Source organism: Neovison vison, chromosome 12, assembly GCF_020171115.1.
Source record: "Neovison vison isolate M4711 chromosome 12, ASM_NN_V1, whole genome shotgun sequence".
NCBI lineage: Eukaryota > Metazoa > Chordata > Mammalia > Carnivora > Mustelidae > Neogale > Neogale vison.
The window spans coordinates 133,287,109-133,305,358 of NC_058102.1; the positions used below are offsets into that span (position 1 = coordinate 133,287,109).

The 18,250-nt window shown below is 40.9% G+C and overlaps 1 protein-coding gene across 1 annotated transcript in view; it reads left to right on the forward strand.

Moving 5' to 3' along the window:
* Nucleotides 1-1,816: 1,816 nt before the first annotated feature.
* Nucleotides 1,817-18,250, forward strand: part of LOC122892556 (amyloid beta precursor protein binding family B member 1 interacting protein) — a 109,180-nt gene continuing 92,746 nt past the window's right edge. Inside the window, exon 1 of the mRNA XM_044229208.1 lies at nucleotides 1,817-1,867. The gene's annotated coding sequence lies outside the window, so the exon portion shown is untranslated. The remainder of the gene's footprint in view (nucleotides 1,868-18,250) is intronic.

Sequence of the window (18,250 nt, forward strand, 5' to 3'; positions counted from 1 at the left end):
CAGAACCTTCCAATGGCTTCCCATCTCACAGTGAAGTCCCTACCATAGCCAGAAAGGACACACATGATCTGGCCACAATTTACTCTTTGATCTCATATACCACTTGTCTCCTTCTCACTCTGCTCTGTCCATATTAGCTTACTTGCTGTTCTTCTAGCATCTCAAGTGCCTTCCTAACCCAGAGCCTTTGAATATTCTCATCCAAAAATCCACATGAATTAATCTCTCATGTCATTTAGGCCTGGCTCAAGTTACACATATCAGAAAGATCTTCCTTGATAATCCTAATTAATGCAACGGCTCCATCCCCACTACTAAAACCCTCACCTTTTAATTCCCTTCAATATACTTCTATTACTTAACATATTAAATATTAATTTGCTTTCTCCCATCTTGAAAGTACCATCCACCAGAGCAGGAACTGTTTTCTTCACAACTATTTTCATTGTTCTTAGATGAGTAGGTAGGGGCCTAAAAGTTTTTTGGTTTTTTTATTTTACTAAATAAATGACTGAACTATCTTAATTTCCCTAATTAATTTACATGTCTAATGTATGTCTTTATATCTTCACCACCTTCCCCACATAAAAGCCCTTGAGGACACAGCTGTATAGGGGAAGAGGAGGTTAATTCAACCACATTTACAAATCCTAACTGTTTTCAACTTCTGTATTTTCAGATCTCCCCACCCTCAGGAGGCTTCACTTCCAGAGCCTCGGGTTAGTTCCAGTCAGGCCTTCGCTATTACAAATCCTGTGGCCAAGAATGGGCGTGGGTATTGCAAAACTTCTTGTCATCACTCTACCGTCCTAATACATTCCTAAAAGTGGGATTTCTGGATCAAACGGTAACTGCATAGACAAGTTTAATAGTTATTGCTGAATTCGTCTCCACGGGATTCAGACGATTTGGGATTTCCACCAGCGATGTGTGTGAGCCCCCGTTTCTTTACAGCTTCGCCCGCCAACTCCGTGTGGTTAAGCTTTGGGGGTGGGGGGTGGAGGGGCGGGGAGGCGGTTGCCAATCGGACAGTTGAGAAATGGGCTGAGCCGAGAAGGCCCTTCCCCACCAGCCCCCCCGACCTCCAACGCCCCCACCCCGGGTCGGGCAGAGACCCGCGCCCGGCCGAGCGCGTCCCTGCGGACTGGCGGGCTAACGCGCAGGCGCGGGGTCGCTCTGCGCCGCTCTCCCGCGCCGAGTCCCCCAAGGGTGGGCTCCGCGCGGGGCGGGAAGCTCCGGCCTTGCTCAACTGGCCCGAAAGAGGAAGCGCAGAGGGGCTGAAGTAAACGCTTGGGAAGGCCCGTTGCAAAAGAGGTCAGGGTCTCGGGCTTCTGAGGAGCCGACCTCTGGCCACACACCCCTTAGCCACTAACATGGAGCGACGAAGAGAGATCAATTAGCGAGGGGATTCTCAGAGAAGGGGGCGCGCGTGGGGGAGGGGCGGGAGAGGAAGGCCCAACTTCTCCCACAACTTAAAACTTTTTTTTCCCCCCCGTCAAGGGTGCGGTGTGAAGGAGGAGAAATAAGGGAAATGAGGCACAGACCCGATGAGTTGGGAAGAGCAGCCCCCGAGAGTTAGGAGCCTTCATCCACGCGTCCTCCCGCGGCTGTGCCTCCAGCCGGGCGCCCCCGTTGCACCTCGATGCAAAGCGGCGCGGAGGGCGCCACACGTCTGCGCGCTGCGTGGGAAGGGCAGGGCTGACACCACTTCCTCCCCGAGGCGGCGGACCTGAACCCGGGTGGAGCCCAGTGGAGCCCCCGCGCCTTCCCTGCCGCTGCCCGGCGCCCGGCCCCGAGCCCCGCCCGCGCCCGCGCCCGCGGTCGCGTCCGCGCAGAGTCCCAGCCGAGATCCCGCGGAGCCGTCAAGGTAAGCGGCGCCGGCCGGTCCGGGCGCCCTGCGAGCCTCCGCCGGGCCCCTCGGGGCGGCCGCGGAACCATGTGTCCCGTGGGTCTGGTCCCAGCTCCCGGCCGTGGCCCCGGAGAACTCGCGCCCGCGGCTTGGCCCTCGAGGGGAGCGCGTACCCGGGGTCCCCTCTGCCGACCTCAGCCCTGGACCCAGCTACGCGGAGGGGGGGGTGGAGGTTGGGGCGCGGGCTGCTCTTCCCCGCGTCCTCTTTCATCACTCTTGACTGGTTTCCTGCGCAGAAAATTGCTTCAGGGACAGACGGGGAACCTGTGTAACCCTCGCCGGTGCGGCAGCCCGGGAGCCCCCAACCTGACCCCTTGAAAGGATTTCCTGGGGGGGCATTTTAGGGCACTTTAGGGCATTTTAGGGTAGGGTCAGTGCAAGTCGTGTGAGAATTTGAGAGAGACCATCGCAGTCAGACGTGTCTTAGGGTGTTTCCTGACTTTAAAACTTTTGGACGACTGTTCTTTTTAAAAAAAAAAAAAAAAAAAATCTTTACCAGTGATTGGCCTTTTCACTTGAAAATAAGATAGAGGACCGATTTGGACACCAGGAGCCAGTCTCTTAAATTTGGCTTGGAGTGAATGTCCAGAATGCCATTTTACAGCATGAAGGAAACAGTAGGATGTCGTATCCGGGAGTCCCCCTGAAGACTTTGCCCCCTGCACCCCTGATTTTCCCTGTGGGGACGTATTTCTTATTTATACCGTTGTGGAACATCAAACATGTAGTTGCTCAGAGTGGTACCACTCAGAGTAAAGTGGTTCCAGAAGGACTTTCAGTGTGTTACTAAGAGAAAGAGAAAAGGGGTAACCGAGGAAGGTAACATGGGGGAAAGGTACATGAGTTTATTACTCCCCGGGATATTATTTCTGGCCACAAAATGCGATTTAAATAAAGGCAAGGATACTTAATTCCTACTACTAATTCTCAGTTCTAGGCCTCTGAACAGGAATTTCAGAAAAGAGAGCTTTTGTCCACTGGCAATTTTCCCTCTGGCCTCACTGAAATAGTTTTACAGTTAAAGACTGGCTAGCAAAATCCACAGAAAATCTGCCAAGAAATCTTCTATAGTGTCTTCCGGGTGGTATTTCCTGCCTGTTCAATATGTTGTGACAGATCTCAGGAATATAATGTCATCTTCAGGCTATTAATACTTAATAATTTTCACACTGATACTAATATTTGTGTCTTTGTTGCGTCCTTGGGAAATTTGAATTATAGCTCCATATATGCCTGTAGCTAGACCAGGGTGACTTTGATTTAATTGCTTTAACCTCCCTGGACCTGAGATAATTTATTGGTAAAGTGAGATTGTTGGACTAGAGGATGTCTGTCATTACAGCAGCAGTTGGAGAACTGTTACAGTTCTTTGAATTTGTCTTTGTCTGATATGCTGGCAAAGTTAGAATTGCTGATCACACAGAAAAGAACAGAGAAAATCATGATGATAACAAATTTGTTTTTTAAAGATTCTATTTATTTATTTGATAGAGATCGCAAGTAGGCAGAGAAGAGGGGGGGAGCAGGCTCCCTGCTGAGCAGAGAGCTGGACACACAGGGCTGGATCCCAGGACCCTGAAACTATGACTGAGCCAAAGGCAGTGGCTTAACCCACTGAGCCACCCAGGTGCCCCATGATAACAGATTTTGTTAGAGTCTAAAATATCAACATTTTTGAGGCCTTTTGTTTCTAAGAAGTTCTTCTATAAAAATAGTCAATTTTGAGTCTATATGTAAGATGGCAGATCTCCATTCTGTTGGAAAACTGAGATGGGGAATTGAGGTGCTCAGGCTTGGGCAGGTGGATATTAAATTTCAAAATTCTCCAATTATTATTTTTCAAGAAATATAACTTTATAATATGGATTGCTTTATGATTTATTTACTTTAAATCTTAAACACAGTACTTGGTTATGTAGTGTCCATTAATTGTTTCATATTTATATATCCTAGGAATGTATACCAATCACCTACTTTTTTAACCTTTTTTTACTTATAATTAAAAAGTTCTAGGTATTTCCATATTATTATTAGAATGAGCTATTTATGAAATTTATTGCCAAAATGTCTCTGTTTGATATGCTACTCTGAATTTCTTCAAAGCATACTACTTTCAAAAGCGTTATTATTTTCAGTTACTTCTAAATCCTCTTCTATCTTATTTTAATTATCTTTACATCCAAAACCTTTTAGTGAGTCCACAATCTTATAATAAATTAACCTGGCATTTCATAGTTTACCACAACAAAATATTTCCCATTTTAAATACCCCATGAGTTCATTTATAGGCAATAGAAGGATCTTAGTAATTCTTGCCTCAAAATAGAATAATTCTTGGGACACCTGGGTGGCTCAGTGGGTTAAGCCTCTGCCTTCGACTTGGGTCATGATCTCAGGGTCCTGGGATGGAGTCCTGCATCAGGCTCTTTGCTCAGCGGGGAGCCTGCTTCTCCTTCTCTCTCTGCCTGCCTCTCTGCCTACTTGTGATCTCTCTCTCTCTGTCAAATAAATAAATAAAATCCTTAGAAAAAAATAGAATAACTCTTATTAACATAAGTAATATTTTAGTATATAAATATGTCTATATTTTATGTCAGTTCTGTCATCCTGTGTGGCAAGTAGCTTAAAGTTCAAGAAAAATATTATAAATTCAAGTACATAATAAATGCCAGGATTTGAGGTATTAGATGGGTACACTGACTGTATAGTCATGTGTACCTGTATTACAGTTATAGTTGTCGTGAGAAACATGATTTGTAGGGGAAACTGCTATGTATTTGGAAAAGTTAGCAGTAAGATGTCTCTTGAGTAGAGACAACAGCAGGACTAAAGAAGGACACTGAATGAGCTACACTCAGTTTAATGGGCTAGACTGTACATGTGGCATGACAAGGTAGGGCCTAAGGACAGCTTCTAGGGACTAGAGGATGGGACCTGCCACCGCCACATCCTCATTACCTAGCTAAATCCCTGGGACCATAGCTGGGACTCAAAAAGTGTTTGCTAAGTGTCTAGATAATATTAGTTCCCCTTCTGGGTTGTACCATCAAAATGTCACAGGTCCCTGACCTAGGCAGCCCCATTGGTACCAGTCCTGAGGTCTGAGCAGGTAGAGATGAAGCATCACTCCAAGGAACCATTCCTTCCCAGCATGCACTGTGAAACTTGAATTCATGATGCAGTTTCCAGATATTTCCTGAAGATTGACGAAGCACTTGAATCATTAAGAATCATATTGTAAGAGCTGTCTTCTTTCTTCTCTGTCAACTCGGTTTCCTCTTTATCACCAGCTGGTGATCGTAAATAAATAGTCTTTTTATTTAGCTTAGATTTTGGACCAGACTCTGCTAATTAATTTAGGTGTGTCATTACATGAATCCTCACATCCTGAGCCTATGCTGTTGTTATTATCATTGAGGAAATGAAAGCACAGAAAGGTTAAGAGGGTTACACAGAGAGTGAGAAGAGGAGTTGAACTTTGAACTGAGCTAGTCTCATACCAAAACCCTAGGAGCTGTCACAGGGACAGAACTCAAATGGTGAAAAAACATGGGACCTTTCCTCAGTGAACTTCTAGTCTATATGGGTGGAGGGACATTAATGAGCACTTATAGTTCTATCTGTGACCAGAATTGTGTGCTGTGGAGGCAGATATCAGATCCCTATACCACAGTGGGGTCAGGGAACAGGGGAGAATGAAATGAAGGTAACCAAGGAACTTGCCTTGCTATAGTGGGAAGACAAGATATTATAATCACTTGTGAAGTTATCTTTATATATGTCTTCTGAAAAAGTAATCTGCTTTGGCAGCCATCGCATGTTTTTATTTTTATCTTTATTCTCATCCCTCTTAATAGCTTGCTAGGTTGATTTAATCAATAAAGCAATGAGTATAATTTTTTTGTTGTTTCTGCTGGGGACCTTTCTGATTTGATCTCTTATCACAGACTCATCAGTGAGATGGGTTATGGGCTCAGGGAGGGTGTAAGTGCTAAATCAACAGCAATTATGTTTCCACAAACTGGCTAGAAGATTTATGCCCAGAGAGCTATATCATATCAAACTGGGGGGGGGGGGATAAAGAGTGGTAGTAGAATAAATAAGTGCTAGACTGGATTTATTTTTGTCCTTCCTTTTTTTTTTTTTTAAAGATTTTATTTATTTATTTTGAGAGAGAGACAGTGAGAGAGAACATGAGAGGCGAGAAGGTCAGAGGGAGAAGCAGACTCCCCATGGAGTTGGGAGCCCGATGCGGGACTCGATCCTGGGATTCCAGGACCGTGACCTGAGCCAAAGGCAGTTGCTCAACCAACTGAGCCACCCAGGCGCCCTGTCCTTCCTTTTTTATTATGAAGTGTTTCATACATATAAAAGATAGTGTATAATGTATATTTAAATTATAATAATAATAATGAAGCCAATATCTGGATACCTGTCACCCAGCCGAGGAAGTAAAATATTACCAGTATATCTTCTGACTTCCTCGTAATAGCATTCTCCTTTTTTCTCAACAGACACAATCAGTATTGAGAATGTGTTGATTTTTTTTTTAAAAGCATTTAGAAAGCATGTATATGCATTTGTAAACATGTCAAACTGGGAATTAAGAGTACATTGGCACTTGGGAAACTGAGATTAGAATCTCCACTATCTGTAGGCACGATTATAAATAGACTGCCTGTTAAGTGAAGACAACTTATTTTAAATAACATAAAAGCCAAGTGGCTTATAAATGATCAGGAGTAAGTACCATGGAAATAATAAGGGTTTATCTTAGTCATTACTGAAATGACCAAGATTCACCAGTGGATAACTATAACTTTTAAGGGTAATAAAGAATATTTAATTTAGGAACTGCTACTTTTTTCATATTACTTAGATTTCTACTTTAAATACAATTCAGTCATTTGAAAAATATTTGCCGAGCACTGTTTCAGGTGCTTGAGACATGTTGGTGAACAGGAGAGGCAAAGATCTCTGCATTTATGGAGTTTATATTCTAGTGAAAAGATACAGACAATAGTCAGTAAACAAAATTAGTAAGTAAATAATATAGGTAGTAATAAGTGAAAAGTGTCCAAAAAATTGAGCAAAGTAAAGTTGTAGTATGTATGTATGTATGTATGTATTTATTTATTTAAAGATTTTATTTATTTGTTTGACAGACAGGAATTACAAGTAGGCAGGGAGGCAGACAGAGGGGGTGGGGGGAGCAGGCTCCCTGCTGAGCAGAGAGCCCGATGCAGGGCTCAATTCCAGGACCCTGGAATCATGCCCTGAGCCGTAGGCAGAGGCTTTAACCCACTGAGCCACCCAGGAGCCCCAAAGTTGTAGTATTTAATAAGGTGTTCAGGCTTGGCCTCATTGGGTGGATACGATTTGAAAAAAAATTTAATGGAGTAAATAAGAGGCTCTATGGGAGAACTGTGTTCCCAGCAGTGGGAACAGCCAGGGTCAAGGCTGTAAGGCAAAGGTCTGCCTGGTGTATTCAAGAAACAAGAAGGTCCATGTGACTAGGAGGTATAAGAACAGGAAGAGAGTAGCAAGAGGTGTGGTTGGAGAGGAACACAAAGAGGTGGCAGATCATGTAGGGTCTTGTGGGCCATTATAAGAATTTTCGCTTTTACTCTGAGTGAAATTGAGGGGTGATTGTAGGATTCTGATGAAAGGAGTAGCATGATCTGACCTACATTTAAAAGGCTCACTCTGACTGCTCGAGAACAAGGTGAACGAGTAAGGATGAAAGCCAGGAGCCCATTAGGAAGCTTTGGGAATCACCATGTATTTTGAAGGTAGAGCCAACAGGATGTGGGGTTTGAGAAAAAGAGGAGTCAGTGATGACTCCAAAGTCTTGGCCTAAACATCTGGAAGATGGAACTACCATCATTTGACAGGGGGAGGTTGGAGAGGAGATGGTCAGAAGCTCAGCTTCAGGTATAGATACGAAATATCAACTGGTGATAACTATGCACTTATTAGATAGAAGGCTAAGGTCATTTAGGCTAAGTAATTATTTGGGAAGATACTGTTATTTTGATTTTACAGAATTAGAAATGATAGTTTGGGAGTTAAAGAAATGGAACATAAAACCAGATTTTTTAGGACCTAAAGCTTTAACCATTCTTTCAAAATTTGCTGAAGAGGAAAGAAAAGAAGAAAAAAAAAAACCTTGCTGAAAGGGCTGACCAATAATCTTTATTATACAGATAAGAACATGGTCAACTAATCAGTACTCTTCCACCTCTGTGAGACTCTAGACAAGGAAAATTATTTTTAATGAGTGGAAAAGCAAGAAATAGATACTAAAGATCACACATAAAGTGCTAACCAGTGCCAAGGGCATTATGTAATACAAGGTTTCTGTGATTGTGTTTAATAGAAGATTCTGAGGGACAAAGGACAGAGGCCTTTTCCAAAAAGATTCTCATCTCAACCAAAGGCTAATATATTTATATTTTCAAAATCTAAGACCAAATTCAGAAGAGAGGGGAGCTTTCCGCTTGGCACGTCTGGATTTTAGACAGATGCAAGTGTTTGAGCAGGGCTAAAGGGTCACTAACAGCTGTTGAAGAATGTTAGATCTCACCATTATATTATTTGAAAAGCTGAAAGTACTTCCTACTTCATTAAGAAGTAGACTGAAATGGTGATAATTTATACTTCATTTGTCTGGCTATAACAGGCATCAAAACAGCATGGTTAGGGAATGTTAGTATTTAGTGGAATGCTGCTTTAGTGGTCGATTACTGTTTAATAGACTGTTTTTCACCAGGCACAACTGCAGTCTTCAATTAAGTTTATTAAGATTTCATCTCAAAAATAAAAGAAAGAATTTGTTAGGGGAGAGGGGAATACCACAAATTTTTCACAGATTTATTGTATATTAATTATGCTACTAATTAAGTAAATTTATCTAAGACTCTGTTTATAGTACAGCATTAACAAACTCATTCATGCCTGCTAATAACATAAAATTCACAACTGACAGGTCAATGAACTGAGTAGCTTTAGGATATAGTATTAGTTGGGTTTTTTTTTTTTTAAGAGGATGGCTTCCTTCTGATTAAATTCCATAAATGATATGTCTTAGCAAACCAAGACTATTTCTTAACATGCTTACTAATTCAGTGACTTTATATTTACTGTATTGCAAGCAACAAACATAAATGAAGGTGCTCGGGCCATGACTGTGGGTAAATGAAATGCAATGCTGTAAACACATGGCTCATAAGACCACTAGTGAATACAGAAGCTGAAATTCCAAGGTAGCTCACTGCACTGACTATCAGAGCAGAGAAGCATCCCTCAAAGTGAGGCTTACAGAGGGAGTATGGTTCTTACACGTGTCTTTGAATTGCATGAAACTGCTCAACATGCTGCAATCAGAATTTTATTTCATTTTTTCAGTTTCACACACATCTAGTGAAGGCCAACCATGTGCCCAGGGTGAAGGATATAAAACAGAATAAGATGTGGCCCCTAACCTCAAGAAGCTTCTAGTTGAGTGGGAGAGACAGACCTGTAATAAACATGTTCCCGTGTCTGATATGCAATATAGGTGCAGAAATAATATGGTGAAGAAGGCACTATAGAGAAGAGATCAGTGGGGGGTGACCAAGAGGCACTTTAAAGGATAAAGGTATTTCCAGGTGCCCAGTGGAAGAAGGCCACCCGAGGCACATGTATGAAACAGTTTCGCAGTGCTGGAGCATAAAGTACAGTGGGAAAGGAAATGGGGCAATTCTAATTTAACACTTGGTGAGTAATATTCAAATTGGATTCATATGATACGGTCAGCACAACCTACCATCTTTGAGTCAAACGTTTAGGCACTTGTAATAACAGAACTGTAGCACCCTGGACCAGCCCTGTTCAATAGACCTATAATGCAAATCATATGTATAACTTCAAATTTTAAGAAGCCACATTAGAAGCAGTTAAAAAAATAAAAATCAGTAATTTTAGTAACATACTTTAATTCCTATATATCCCAAATCGTCATTTAGCTGATTAATATTAATTATACTAAATTGCATTAAGCTTAAGTCATACTAAAATTATTGGTGAAGTCGTTTGTTCTTTTTCTTCATACCAAGCTTTTTAAACCAAACATACTTTACCCTGATAGCACATCTCCGTTTGAACTAGCCACCACTGAAGGGCTCAATAGCCTCACAAACTACCGGCTACCAAATTAGGTAGCGCAACTCTAGATAATGGCACAATTATTGTACCCTAACTATGTGCTGACTCTTCAGATGCATGGAGGATATTAGATGAATTACAAAGTAAGCTAAAGGGAAAAAGAAGGGAACAGCATTTTCTATTAGTATGGGATCTATCCCTGGAACCATATTTTAATTCATATTTAAATCTGCTCTCAAATACTTTATTAGTCCTCTAGCAGCAAAAACAAACAAACTTAGATTTTTATTGCTTACCTTCCTTTTTACTCTTTCTCTTCCCCTCCCGCCCTATTTTTTGGATTCTGCCTAATACTAACAGGGACCGAAAAAGAATGGAAATAAATGGTGGAGCAGTATGCCCTAAACCCACATCCGCCAAAATGTGAACTGTTGCCCTGGGTGACAGTGGTTACCACCTCTCTCTCTCTCTGAACCACCGCCCCCCCACCCCACCCGTTTCCACCTACTAGTTCATAAGCATCAACAGCAGCTCTCTTTGCTGTGGTTCCCAAGTCTAGAAATACACCTCCTGGGGGTTCAGGGAGGGCAGGTAGTGATAAGATTTGGAAGATGGAGTTGTTTTGATTCATGGGTTAGTATGAAAAAGCCTCAGGGATATTCTGATGCTCTCTCTTGTTCAGAATGGTTAAGAATCTCTGTCGTAGAAACAGTACTTACAGATGTCCTTCCCAGTGGCCCAGTCCTTCTAAAATGCCTGGTCGATGAAAAAATGGCAGTCCAGCTAAGGTTCTAGGTATACAGAAATGCAGCAAACAAAAGTACCCATCCAGTTGTGAACATGGGAATGTGTGTGTGAAGATGTGACTGACATTTACCCACTACTGTTTTAGATACAGAACGTAGTAACAAAAGTAACTATGATGTTGATAACAATAATAGCTGATACTATCACTTTTTATGCACCTGGCACCATACTAAGCACTCTACAGACACCAGCCCATCCCCGTGGGAGAGGGTCTATTTTTCATTGCCATTTTACAGCTGAAGAAACTAAGCCAACCTAGAGGTTAAATACCTGCCCAAGATTACCCAGCTGCTGAGTATATTTACTGAGTAAATAGTGTGTGTCAACACTTGATGAAAATACAAGGTTCTGTATCTGAGCTCATGATGTAGTGTGAAAGACACACAATTAAATTAGAACTGGACTTGTAGATGTTATAACAGAGGTTTGAGCAAAGCAGCTGCCAGTTTTCACCTCTTAATAATCACAGTCCTTGTTTTCTAAAGGCAACATGGAGTGCTGATTGTGAACATGAACTTTTGAGTTAGACCCAGGCACAGTCCAGTTCACCACTTGCTAGCTACATGAGCAGAAATTACTTAATTTCTCTAGACTTGAGTTTTAAAACTATAAAATTAGAATAATGTCACCATGTCAGGGGTTATTTTGAAAATTAAATGAGATGCTCTGGGTGCCTGACCTGTAGTGATTGTTCCATCTTTATAACACCTACTCTAGTTACTTTAAAGTTGGTGTTATGGGGCGCCTGGGTGCCTCAGTGGGTTAAAGCCTCTGTCTTCGGCTTGGGTCATGATCCCAGGGTCTGGGATCGAGCCCTGCATCAGGCTCTCTGCTCAGCAGGGAGCCTGCTTCCCTCTCTCTCTGCCTGCCTCTCTGCCTACTTGTGAACTCTGTCTGTCAAATAAATAGAATCTTTAAAAAAAAATAAAGTCGGTGTTAGTGTATATTAATAGGAGCTAACATATAGTGAGTTCTCAGTGCCAGCCATGACACTCTGCCAGGTACCAACAGAGTTAAGGTATAAATTTTGCCTCTGCAACATAGTCTAGAAGATAACAGTACATATTAAGAGATAAACCATAAGGAAACTGATGAACTCTCAAATGATTGATCCTCACACTGCTGCTCCCGGATTCAAGATAAGGGTAGATCACCAGGATCCAACAGTGAGCCTTGAACTATCCTTGCGTAGTGGGTAGGACTAATATAAGTCGAGAAAAGGAAGAAAATAGCACAGGGACAATACAAATGGTATATATAGAGGGAGAGAAATAAACTTTCACTGTAAGCAAAGGTTTAATGAAAGATGTTGTTGAATTTGGAGTGGTGTGTGCAGTGGATTGTTGATTAGCTCATCCTGGAAGATGTTTTCTCTTACCAGCTTTTCTAGCCAGCTGGGAACATGCCAGGATGATCCGCCCACAGGCAACTACGAGGGCCATAGATCAACCATCTAGCCTCGGCTTCCTGGCTAGACTAGACTAGATTTCCTGACCTGCTCCTTCACCTTCTGCTTGTCTCTGATTGACATGGACTTTCCAGATTGGGTGTTTGTACCCTTTGGAAGAAGAGTGCTCAGATAGCCTACTGACTTGATCTTGGAGACAGCTGATGTTCCTTGGGCTACAGTACAAACCCTGATCACTCCTGGAAAAGGCATCAAGGGCCAGTTGCCCCTGGTGCATATTGACAGAAGAGGGCCTTGAATGGCCCTCCACAATTTGTTACAAAGGAACAAGAGAATAATTTCATTTTTGACAGGCTGCCTCTGCTGCACAGCTTCGTTTGTGTTACTCAGGAACATGCTGGAACAATGAGCCAGATGGTGTAAGGAGTTCAGACTCTTTACCAAGAGGCAAATAAATGATAGAGATGCCATTATTTTTTAGGTTATTGAAATATGAAGGTGAGCCATGAATTAAGTGATGTGAACTTATTATCATCAAAAAAGTATTTAAGGTTTCTAGTTTAACTTAGTAAAGTTTCATGGTAACTGTTCTGTGAAACACATATAAAACACATACACTTCTAGAAGTTGAATTTCACTCCATATCTGTTGATTCAGTAGTTTGGGGTTCTTGAGGTTTTGAGGTATTTTGTTTTGTTTTGTTTTGCCGGTATCTGTGTATTTTATATCAAGGATTAATTTCTATGTCAAGTTAATCAGTAATCTTTCTGTGGTTGGACTCAGTCTAAGCCAGTATTATTGGAGTTTGTTTCTTTGCAGGAGCGATGATAAATTTACCCTAAATCCGTTTGGAATAGTCCTGGATTATAGCATATAGTGCTTGCTGTTACAGTTTCTTTATATTTTTATCAGAGTGGCTGGTTCACTGCTGCGTACATTTGCATGAATGATGCAGTGAGTATTTTCTGATTCAATGTGCAGAACACTGTAAGTTATTACATCACAGAAAGGGAAAAGACCTTTTGGGGGGCACTTAAAGTATAAATAACACTCTGTTCTCAATAGTATCCATTAAAAATGACTCGTACTCCACAAAAATGAACTCAAAATGGATCATAGACCTAAATGAAGTGCTAAAATTGTAACACTCTTGGGAAAAACATAGGATTAGATCTTTATAAACTTGAGTGAAGTAATAGTTTCTTAGATACAATACCAGACAAACACACACATGCACAAATAGATAAATTGAACTACTTTCAAATTTAAAACTTCTGTGCTACAAGCAGTGCCATCAAGAAAGTGCAAAGACAATGCACAGAATAGAAGAAAATATTTTATTTGAAAATTCTATACAGAGAGTCCCTACCTTATAATGGTTCGATTCATAGTTTTTTGTTTTGTTTTGTTTTGTTTTTAATTTACTATGGTGTGAAAGCAGTGCTCATTCAGTAGAAACTGTACTTTGAATTTCAGATGTGGATCTGCTCCCAGGCTAGCAATACGTGATGCTGGGCAGCGGCCCCAAGCCCCAGCCCTGCCAGCCTCACAATCACGAAGCTCAACAACTGATGGGCTTACAACTGTTCTGCACCCACACAACCATTGTGTTTTTCACTTTCAGTGCAGTGTTCAATAAATTACATAAGATACCCAACACTTTATTATAAAAGAGGTTTTGTGTTAGACGATTTTGCCCACCTGTCAGCTAATGTAAATATTCTGAACACGCTTAAGGTCAGCTAGGCAAAACTACGATGTTCAGTAGGTTAGGCATATTAAATGCATTTTTTACTCGGGATTTTCACCTTACGATGATTTTATTGAAATGTAACCCATCTGTGTTTGTTAAGGGACTTACATTCAGAATATTTAAAGAAGTCTTATGACAACAACATAATAATACATATAAAAGACATTTCATCTGTTTTTTATTAAAGTTTTTTATTTTTTTATAAACATATAATGTATTTTTATCCTCAGGGGTACAGGCCTGTGAATCGCCAGGTTTACACACTTCACAGCGCTCACCATAGCACACACCCTCCCCAATGTCCATAACCCCATATAATCCATTTTAATACTAGGGAAAGGCTCTGGGTAAACTTTTCTCCAAAGAAGATACAGAAATGACCAATTAGCACATGAAAATTGCTCAGCAACATTAGACAAACGGGAAATGCAAATCTAAACCACAGTGAGAACTTCACGCTGACTAGGAGGGCTCTACTTAAAATGACACACGTATTGATGAGGACATGGGGAAATTTGAAACTTCATACACTGCCAGTGGAATGTAAAATCCCACCACAGATTTGGAAAAACAGTTCAGAACTTTCTTAAAAAGTTAAAGTTATCATACAATCCAGCAGTTACATTCCTGGGAATCCTAAGAGAAATGAAAACTCATTCCAGGCAAAATCTTATACACATATATTTATAGCAGCACAATTAATAATAGCTGAAAAGTGGAAGCAACCCAAGTGTTCATCAGCTAATGAACGGTTAATCAAAATATGGTGTTTCAATACAATGAAGTATTCAGCAATAAAAAGAAACAAAGTGCTGATAGATATTACAACATGGATGAACTTTGAAAACATTATCCTAAGTGAAAGAAGCCAGACACAAAAGGCCACATTTTAAAACAAGTTTTTTTTAATTTAAATTTTCCATAGTTAGTGTGAAGTGAAATATTGGTTTCTGGAGTAGAATTCAGTGATTCATCACATAAATACAACAGCCAGTGCTCTTCACAAGCACCCTCTTTGATACCCATCACCCATCCAGCCTGTCCCCCACTCACCTCCCTCCATCAACCCTCAGTTTGTTCTCTATCATTAAGAGTCTCCTATGGTTTGTTTCCCTCACTGCTTTTTTTCCCTCTCTCCCATATGTTCACCTGCGTGAGATAATATGGTGTTTGTCTTTCTCTGACTTATTTCACTTAGCATAATACACTCTAGCTCCAACCACGTCATTGCAAATGGTAAGATTTCTTTCTTTTTAACGGCTGAGTAATATTCATATATGTATGTATTTATGAATATGTATGTATATATGTATATCCCATTTTCCTTATCCATTCATCAGTTGAATGGACATCTGGGCTCTCTCTATAGTTTGGCTATTGTTGATAACACTGGTGTAAGTAGCAGGGTGCATGTACCCCTTAGAATCTGTATTTTTGTATCCATTGGATAAATATCTTGTAGTGCATTTTCTGGATTGTAAGGTAGTTCTATTTTTAACTTTTTGAGGGACCTCCATACAGTTTTCCAGAGTAGCTGAACCAGTTCGCATTCCCATCAATGGTGTAAGAGGTTTCCTCTTTCTCCACATTCTCACCAACATTTGTTGTTTCTTGCGTTGTTAATGTTAGCCATTCTGACAAGTGTGAGGTGGTCTCTCATTGTGATTTGCATTTCCCTGATGATGAGTGACGTTGAGCATCTTTTCAGGTGTCTCTTAACCATCTGGATGTCTTTCGAAAAGTGTCTATTCATGTCTTCTGCCCATTTCTTAACTGGATTATTGGTTTTTTAGGTGTCAAGCTTGATAAATTCTTTATAGATTTTGGATACTAACCCTTTATCAGATATGTCATTTGCAGATATCTTCTCCCATTCCATAGGCTGCCTTTTAGTTTCTCTTATTGTTTCCTTCACTGTGCAGAAGCTTTTTATCTTGATGAAATCCCAGTAGTTCATTTTTGCTTTTTGTTTCCCTTGCCTCCTGCAATGTGTTTAGTAAGAAACTGTTATGACCAAGGTCAAAGAGGTTTCTGCTTGTGTTCTCCTCTAGGATTTTGATGGTTTCCTCTCTCACATTTAGGTCTTTCAGCCATTTTGAATTTATTTTTATATATGGTATAAGAAGGTTGTCCAGTTTCATTCTTCTGCCTGTTGCTTACCAGTTTTCCCAACACCACGTGTTGAAGAGACTGTCTTTTTTCCATCGGATATTCTTTCCTCCTTTGATGAAGATTAATTAGTTGACCATGTAGATGTGGAATTCTGGGTTGTCTGTTCTGTTCCTTTGATCATCTGTTTTTGTGCTAGCCACCATACTGTCTTGATGCCTACAGCTTTGTAATATAGTTTGAAATCTGCAATTGTGATGCCTCCAATTTTGTTTTCCTTTTTCAATATTCCTCTGGCTATTTGGGGTCCTTTGTGGCTCCATATAAATTTTAGAATTGTTCGTTCTAGCTCTGTGAAAACTTCTGGTGGTAATTTGATAAGGATTGCATTAAATGTGTATATTGCTTTGAGTAGTATAGACATTTTAACAATGTTTGTTCTTCCAATCCATGAGAATGGAATGGTTTTTCCATTTCTTTGTGTCCCCTTCAATTTCTTTCCTACGTGTTCTATAGTTTTCAGGGTACAGATTTTTTTTTTTTTTTAGGGGATGGAGAAGGGGCAAAGAGAGAAAGAGAGAATCTTAAACGGGCTCCATGCCCAGCACAGGGCTCGATCTCACAATCCTGAGTTCATGACCTGAGCTATAATCAAGAGTTGGACACTTAACCAGCTGAGCACCCAGACACCCACAGTATAGATCTTTAACTCTTTAGTTAGGTTTATTTCTAGGTATTTATTCTTTTTAGTGAAATTGCAAATAAGATTGATTCCTTGATTTCTTTTTCTGCTCCTTCATTATTGGTGTATACAAATGCAACAGATTTTTGCACATTGATTTTCTATCCTGCAACTTTGCTGAATTCATGTATTAGTTCTTTTTTTTTTTTTTAAAGATTTTATTTATTTATTTGACAGAGAAAGATTACAAGTAGGCAGAGAGGCAGGCAGAGAGAGAGAGGAGGAAGCAGGCTCCCTGCCGAGCAGAGAGCCCGATGTGGGACTCGATCCCAGGACCCTGAGATCATGACCTGAGCCGAAGGCAGCGGCTTAACCCACTGAGCCACCCAGGCGCCCCTCATGTATTAGTTCTAACAACTTTTTTGATGGAGTCTTTTGGATTTTCTACATAGAGTGTCATGTCAAAAAGATGACATATTGTATGGCTTCATTTATATGAAATGCCCTAAATAAGCAAATTTATATGAAGAGAAAGTAGATTGGTGATTGCTTAGGGAGGGGGAGGAAAATGGTGAGTGACTGCTAATGAGTATGGAGGAGTTTTTTGTTTTTTTAAGATTTTATTTATTTGACAGAGTGAAAGAGACCATGAGAGAGGGAACATAGGCAGGGGAAGTGGGAGAGGGAGAAACAGGCCCCCTACTAAGCAGGGTGCATGACGCAGGGTCCAATCCCAGGACCCTGGGATCATGACCTGAGCCGAAGGCAGACGGTAAATGACTGAGCCACCCAAGTGCCCCAAGTATGGAGTTTCCTTTAGGAGGGAAGAAAATGTTCTAAAATCATATTTTAGGGAATGGTTGCACAACTCTGTGGAAATACCAAAAACTGTTGAATTATAAACTTTTAAATGTTATATGAACTATATCTTAATAAAACTATTTTTAAAAATATGGCATGCAGGGCCTGTGTTCAAGGTGCTGCTCTAACCACTAAGAAGATGAAAAGATGCATTAGAAACAATCTGTGCTCTGACTTCAGTGGCTTAAAGAAAGCATCTGGTGTGCCTGGGGATTATAAAGAAAAAGTAGTTACAGCAGCAGAGGAGGTTTTATGGGAAGAGCATGATGATGTCTGGAAGATGAAGTGGGGACTGGACTGTGAAAGAACATAAAAGCCACATTAAAGACTATAGACTATATCCTGCAGACAAGAGAAAGCCACTGAAAAGTTTTGCTAATTGAAAGGCTATTAAGAGATCTGGGTTTTAATAAGAAAACCCTGGTGGCAGTTTAGACACCGGATTAAAGGAGAGACTAGAGGTAAGCAGGTAAATAATAAGCAGATGACAGAACCCTGGTAGGACCTGTGGAGGACCTGAACTAGGGTGATAGTTTTGGAAAGACCATATGGGACAAGTTCAAGGGCATCAGGAAG